This window comes from Artemia sp. Qi Xiang Cuo, chromosome 2 (assembly GCF_049724085.1).
Source record: "Artemia sp. Qi Xiang Cuo chromosome 2, ASM4972408v1, whole genome shotgun sequence".
NCBI lineage: Eukaryota > Metazoa > Arthropoda > Branchiopoda > Anostraca > Artemiidae > Artemia > Artemia sp. Qi Xiang Cuo.
Window position 1 is genome coordinate 79,575,233 of NC_142795.1, and position 7,116 is coordinate 79,582,348.

At 35.8% G+C, this 7,116-nt stretch overlaps 1 protein-coding gene across 1 annotated transcript in view; it reads right to left on the minus strand.

Annotated features, from left to right (window-relative positions):
• Positions 1 to 3,489, minus strand: part of LOC148955656 (uncharacterized) — a 68,920-nt gene extending 65,431 nt beyond the window's left edge. Inside the window, exon 1 of the mRNA XM_089108295.1 lies at positions 3,357 to 3,489. The gene's annotated coding sequence lies outside the window, so the exon portion shown is untranslated. The remainder of the gene's footprint in view (positions 1 to 3,356) is intronic.
• Positions 3,490 to 7,116: the final 3,627 nt, after the last annotated feature.

The window sequence follows — 7,116 nt, forward strand, 5'->3', positions numbered from 1 at the left end:
GTTCATATCCATTAAACAATGCTGAAACTTACCAACCATAACAATAGAATGCAAAAACTCCCTAAATTTGTCATAACTACCTCTAGAATAGTCGTAAAACAATTTTGACTTAGAATTTAACAAAATCTTCAGATCAACACATAAACACAGTACCATGTGATCACTTTTACCTATAGGGGACAATAATTCAAGACTCTCTAGGTTAGCTGGGTGGTTAGTTATAACACAGTCTAAATAAGACAGATTTGATTTAATCCAATACTTAGTAGGCTCAGTAACATCTTGATAAAGATAACTATCATCCTGTGTTTGAATTAACCTTTGCCCAAAATTCATACAAGAACATTTTTTAGTGTATAATAACCAATCAATGCTCAGGGCATTAAAGTCACCAAAAACCACAATTTTTGATAATACTGAGGAAAGGTAACTGAGTAGGCTCTTATCTTTTAAAGTACTATCAATGCTCTTTGAAGGGCTACAATAAATGATTACAAAAAGAAGATTTTGAGAAAACTTAAAGGTCTCAACTCTAAACTTACTACTTCATATCCTTGATTGTTAGACTCAAAGACTCAGTCACAGTAATTACATACATGGGATTTTCAGCTTTGAACAAGTGCAAGAAACTCATCCTATTTTGGTGATAAACAATCAGCATTTGTATATATTGCAAAAAACTGCTCACTCTGACATCTGATCTGTTTTGAAGAAGAAAAATCAATAAGTCCAATTCTGATTCAAGCTGACTGAGAAAAGTGTTTGTTCCTCTATAGATTCTCATCGGAATACTAAGCTACTGAGAGGTGTATTTGGGTTGTAAATATTTATTAGGCTAAATAATTTGCAAGTGAATTTATATTAACAAACAATTCAGATAGCTAAGACAAAAATTTATCTCTTGAATCAGAATTTCATCCTGAATCCAAATATGCCACTAGTTTTTACTGCAAATTCAATTTGAAGCCTCTCTAGGACCATCAAAGATGATACCTTTTTCTTGTACTTTATATACAGCTTATACCTTAAATACCTTAAATCCTTAAATCGCACTTGCTAGAGATATGGACGAGTCCAGTGTACGCCAGTTAGTGATGATAGGGCCATGGGACATCAGCTTCATCCCATTGCGTGAGCCATAGTTTGGTTTCCCATTCCTTATCGAGATTGGCTTTGAAACTGTCAACGGATGGTGAACTCACTGTCGTTTCACTCAGATCGTTCCAGAGGCTTATGATGCGGTTGGAGAAGAAATGGTTCCTCTTCCTTGTATTAGCACACTTCCGAAAAAGCTTTGCTGAATGACCCCTGGTTCTTGACGACTGGGCAAGCTGAAAGAGGTCCTTGTCGTCAGACTTGAGCAGTTTGTAGGTCATTATCATATCACCTCTTCGCTGACGGTATGTCAGAGTTGGTAGCTTGAGGCTCTGCAGTCGGCATTCATACTCTTTGTCTCTGAGCCCCTTTACGCATTTTGATGCCTGTCTTTGGACAGACTCATTATTGTCAATATTGTTATATACCTATGTTATTGTCAATATTGTTAAAACTGGTTTACCCTTAAATTGAATCAATGTTGACAAATGAAGAATCAATAAATCCATGAGAAACATATAGCCCAATATGAATTGATAATATGGAAATATACAAATTGAATTTGCAACAGAAATGAAGGTCATATTTAGAATCGAGAAGAAATTCTGATTCTAGAGATAATTCTTTTGCTTAACTAGGGTATCTCAATTGTCTATTAATATAGATATTTACTGAGCAATCTGTTCACCATGTTCCTAATGAATCTACAGAATATTGTATATATTAACCAGACCTGTTGCTAATGCAATCTTCTAAGCCCCAGATATAAGGAAAGGGCAGATATCACCTTGAAAACACCTTCCTAGGATAAATTTAAGGACTGGATATACAGACCTAAATCAACAAACTTCCAAGACAGCAAGAGGATCCTTATATATTTAGGATCCTAACTGCACAGGATATAGACACCATGACCCTAGGGGAAAAAAAAGAAGAAAAACACAATTAGTGAAATACTTTTAAGCTACATGAAATGAATGCTTTGGTTTCACTGAGTCATATGGAATTGAAATAACTATAAGCTGTATTCTGTAGTCTCTATGGAATTATGATTCTTCTATTTCTTTTAGCACTTGGAGTCCAAAGACAGGTTTGCCAGCTGATGAATGAATACAAGAGCCAAAAAAGTCCTTTTTTGACCTAAAAAGTGCAACAAGCTCTTTTTTTATCTAAATAAGGAACAAACCTATAAATTTTGGTATCTGTGCTGAAATGGCATATAAGCTTAAGAATTATATACTAAGAGCTGTTCTAGATTAGGAGCACATTTTCCAGCACCAGCTCAGTCACTAAAAGACCAGCTTTAATTGCAAAAAAGTAAACATTTCTATAGTAGCCAGTTACCAGCTCAGTGGTTCAAAATCTAACAGCAAAGTATAAAATACTAAGAACAGTAGGCCAATCTATCCCAATATTAAAAAATGACCACTGGTAGTAAATTTTATTTGACTCTTGTCTTTTTTTGCTTCAAACCTTCCCAGTAGGTTAGACAAACAAATCAACATATGAACTGGCATATCAACATTAACAGACAATGCTTCTTTTGGATCTAGACTTTCCAAATTTTGAACAGTGAGATCATTGTGGTCAACTTGTTTACTCATTTGACAGCAGAATTTAGCTAAAAACATAGGCCTAAGAAATTTATTCATGCCAATAGTAGCTTCTGGGTAGTTGACCAGAATCAATCTTGGCTGCTAAATAACATAGGCTAGGCTTATATGCCTATGTTATTGTCAATCTTTTTAAAACTGGCCTACCAACAAATTGGATAAATAGTGACACAAAACAGGAATCAATAAATACATGAGAAACATAGACTATAGCCTAAAATAGAAATAGGCTATATAGCCTAGGCCTAAATTGAATTTGGAACAGAAATGAAGAATGTAGGCTAATATTTGGGATCAGGATGAAATTCTGATTCTAGAGGTAATCATGTTTCTTAGCTAAGGTATCTGAATTGTCCATTTGCCTAATATATTTACCGAACAGTTTGTTCACCTTGTTCCTAATGAATAGGCCTAGGCTAGGCTATCTAGAATGTTTTAGGCCTATATATTAACCAGGCCTGTTGCTGGTGCAATCTTCTAAGCCCCAGATATAGGAGAGGGCAGGGATATTAGCTTGAAAACACCTTCCTGGGGTAAAGTAGGCCTTAATAAAATTAAGGTAGGCTGGTCTAGTCTGGGGTACAGCTTTATATAGTGGCCTAGGCCCAATAGCCCTAAGGAAAAAAGAACACACAGATATTGAAATACCTTTAAGCTACATGAAACGCATGCTTTGATTTTCACTGATTTGTATGGAATTGCAATAACCATAAGCTCTAGGCTATTTCAATTTGTCTTAGGACTTCTTCTTCTATTTAACAGTAGGACTATCCTATCTAGTCTCTGATTCTTCTATTTCTTCTAGCACTCGGAGTTTGAGAGACAGGTTTACCGACTTACAATCTTACCAAAGTACGACAATGAAAGCCGAAAATGTGCTTTTTGACCTACAAAGTGCCTCAAGCCGTGGACAAGCCCTGCTTTTTTGAACTAAAAAATACGACAAGCCTAAAATTTTGGTATCCATCCTGAAATGGCTTGAAAGCTTAAGAATTATATGCTAAGAGATGTTCTAAATTAGAAGCACGTTTTTCTAGCACCAGCTCAGTCACTAAAAGACAGGCTTCATTAGCGAAAAAGTAAACGTTTTCATAGCAACCAGTCTCTGGCCCAGTGGTGCAAAATCAAACAGTGAAGTAAAAAGTACTAAAAGCAGTATTCCATCGTAAAATAGAAAACATGACCACTGGTGGTAAATTTTATTTCGACTCTCGTCTTTTTCTGCTTCGGATTTTCCCAATAGGCTAAAATATACACATCAATATATGAATTGGGGCATCAGCATTAACAAACAATGCTTCTTCTGGATCTAGACTTTTCATATTTTGAACAGTGGGATCAATTTGGTTAACTCTTTTACTCATTTGAGGGCAGAACTCAGCTAAAAAAAACTGAGTAATTTGCTTAAGCCCGTAATAGCTGCTGGGTAGTTAAAAGACCACAACCAATCTTGGTTACTAAATAGCAAATTGTATTTGACCCGATCTTCAAATTTTAAATTTCAACATAGTTTAAAAGGACTAGCCAAACTTTAAGGGGGTCGCTAATGTTTCTTTTTATCTCTAGTTTAATGTAGCATTTCAGAAGGGACTATGGTAATAAGCATTTCTGCAATTCTAGATCAAGTGCTGGATTTGGGTCAACCCGGACTGAAACTCTGTTCAGAATACACACTTTTTAAGCTGCAAGCTTCCAAAAAATACTAATGCGCCTTTAAGCAAGGATCACACATGAAATTTAGTATTTTAATGGCTTTCACTCTCGCGGTTCTGTCGCCAGCTGAATCTCCTTCGCCGTGGTTCATGAAAAATAGAAAGAGAGAGTACCACTTCTCCAAAATTTTCTGAAAAGATGTTTTTAAAGACAGCCACCTCGTGCCTGCAACTTGCAATAATTTGCAGTTTTGATATAGCAAAACTCGTGGTTTGTTTTTAGCTCATTGATTATTTTCGGGCTATATGCGACATAAGAAACAAATTCACGTATAAAAACATCCAAGTCATAGCAGATGAAGTTACATCAAAACTAATTTTATTTTGAAGGGTTTCAGGCTCGTTTTAAAAGATACCCGCACATTTGTGTTCAAAATAACTTTTAACTATTAGAACTAACGAAAATAACTATTACCATTCCTAAATCAACTATAAATGGTATCTTTTCTCACAAGACAGTTTTTTTTAGAAACACATTTTAAACTTTTGTTTACTATAGGCCTTTTTGAACCCTTTTAATAATTTTGAGGGCTAATGGTGTATTTTTGTCCAGATGCGATTATTGAATTATGAAAGAGCACACAAAACTGCACTATATGATGTATTCACTTTCATTCTAGCTAACTTTTGTTGAAAAAAGTATATTTACTAGAAGTGCCACCTGTTTTGTGCGCACTAAATTATGTCGATCTCAAATGATCGGGTTCTTTTCTTTGGGGTGAAGTATCTTTTGTCAATATCTTGATCAAATTGTATACCGTGAACAAAGAAGAGGTGACACTCTATTTTAGCCACAGTACGAACAGTAAAATAGAATTTTTTGTGTGACACTTTCCGGCTTCTCATGGAAAAGTGCGGTTTTCTGTTTTGTACGTACTACAGGGCGACAATGATAAAAACGTGGGATAGAAGTACAAAAGTGAAACAGTTGGCAGCCTCGCTCCAAGATAAATTTGCTCTTCAAGACTTCATTTTGGCCCTCAAAATTGCATACATATTCATCACAGACAAAACATATGTAACACAGACGTCCAATTGACAAACTTTTCATGGTACCAATCAATTTCGTAATTTTGCTCATCTATCTTCAGTTGCTCAGGCTTCTAGCATGGTTTAACGTCATCATTCATAGTCTAAGGACACCCGGATATCAATTCCTTTTTTTAGCATTGTGAGATGGGGCAAATAAATATCTATATACCATATATTTATCTGTGATCGTCATATTCCATTATATTTTACTATAATTTTCTGACAGGACTCGACGCCCTTTAGAAGGCTTCCTTTTCCACTTTACTTGAAATGTTGCTGTCGAAACTTGAGCTGCTTATGTTGGCTTTGACATTATATCTTCTAAAAGAAGAAATAAATTGTTTGTTTTTTTGCAGAAAAATGGAATGACAATCCAACATTATATGTCGAAGTTACTTTCCATAGATATGGCAGAATCTACAAAAAGATTTGCTAGGTTTCTTCATATGATATTTTTTATTCAGGACTGCTGAATGGGAATTTGTTCTGTAGCACACCGTATTAGATGCTTTTGTATCTAAATAACTTTCTAATAGTCAGTTTGTTTGAAATAGAGCAAAGATACTATTGAAGGCATAGAATATCTTTGCAGTTTATACAATGTTGTTGTGCGTGTCGGGGCAGAGGTTAAGCTTCTTATTTCAGTCCCTCAAATACCAATATGAAAAGGTATATGCTGAAATTTTACTTAAATATTCTTTGCTTATAGCCTTTTTAAAGTAACTCGGTTCATCCTCTTGAGGTCTGTGTCGGAAATAGTCTGTCTTATCTGTTTGAGCAGCTGGAGGGAGCATTTTGAGTCTCGCAATAATAGCAACCGACTTATATAATTCAGGGCTTTTTACAAGGATGGCTAAGACTAACTCAATTGCCTTTGACTCTGCTGATAGAATATAAGATCTGGGAGAAACTTTCTGCATAATCTTAAAAGACCATCATAGGCAGCACCATAGTGCTGCCTAAGTAAAGAACGATGTTGGCACAATGTATTATTCGTTTATTATTTTTTTTTTCCAGACCAGGGCACTTCGTGTCAAAGGAGTTATTGTAGAAACTTGGAAAAGGGCTCATTCGATTGGAAATTGGAATGACTAGTGCCCTTTTTAATAGTCGGAAGTGACTGGAAGGCAACTAAAGCCCCCTCCACGCTCACCATTACCCCAAACACGTCCAGTCAAAATTTTGAGATAGCCATTTTGTTCAACTTAGTTTATTTCCAGATAGAAACTATGTTTTGGAGGAGGACACTTCCCCCACAGCCCTCAGGGCAAGGATCGTAAGTTATGTCCTGGTGGCATATAAGGTTTTTATAGAAAGCATTGTCAAAGAAATTGCAAAAAGGGCTCATTCGATTGGAAATTCAAAGGGCTAGTGCCCATTTTAATAGTCGAAAGTGATTGGAGGGCAACTAACCCCCTCTCATGCCAACCTTATCGCCAAACACATACAATCAAAATTTTGAGATAGCCATTTTGTTCAAGCAGTTGAAAATTCTGGAAATTAGGTCTTTGACGATGTCAACCCTCCCCCACAGCCATCAGAGCAAGGGTTGTAAGTTATACCCTGGGGGCAAATAAGGTTTTCATAAAAAGCATTGTCATAGAAACTTCGAAAACAGCTCATTCGATTGCAATTGAAAGGGCTAATGCCCTTTTTAATAGTCG